The following is a 261-nucleotide window of genomic DNA, read 5'->3' as shown; positions in this document are numbered from 1 at the left end:
ATTTAAATGATCCATTTATGACTCATTTACTGCTCCATGAAATATTATTAATGTATAACAGGCGAGTGTTAGAAACCTAAAATAGTTATGGAGCTTGTTTAATTTGTCAGCAGACAGACAGCCACTGCGGGGTGGGGACGATGCCTGCTGGTTGACCAGTTTAAATGTAGAGAATATTTTGGCCAACAAGTGTGTGTGTAACTATAGAGTGTGTGTGTAGACAGGCCCCGCCCATTCTAGTTTATCACTTAGACCTGGTTG

Source organism: Oryzias melastigma, linkage group LG19 (genome assembly GCF_002922805.2).
Source record: "Oryzias melastigma strain HK-1 linkage group LG19, ASM292280v2, whole genome shotgun sequence".
Lineage (NCBI taxonomy): Eukaryota > Metazoa > Chordata > Actinopteri > Beloniformes > Adrianichthyidae > Oryzias > Oryzias melastigma.
Note: the sequence above shows the minus strand (reverse complement) of the source record.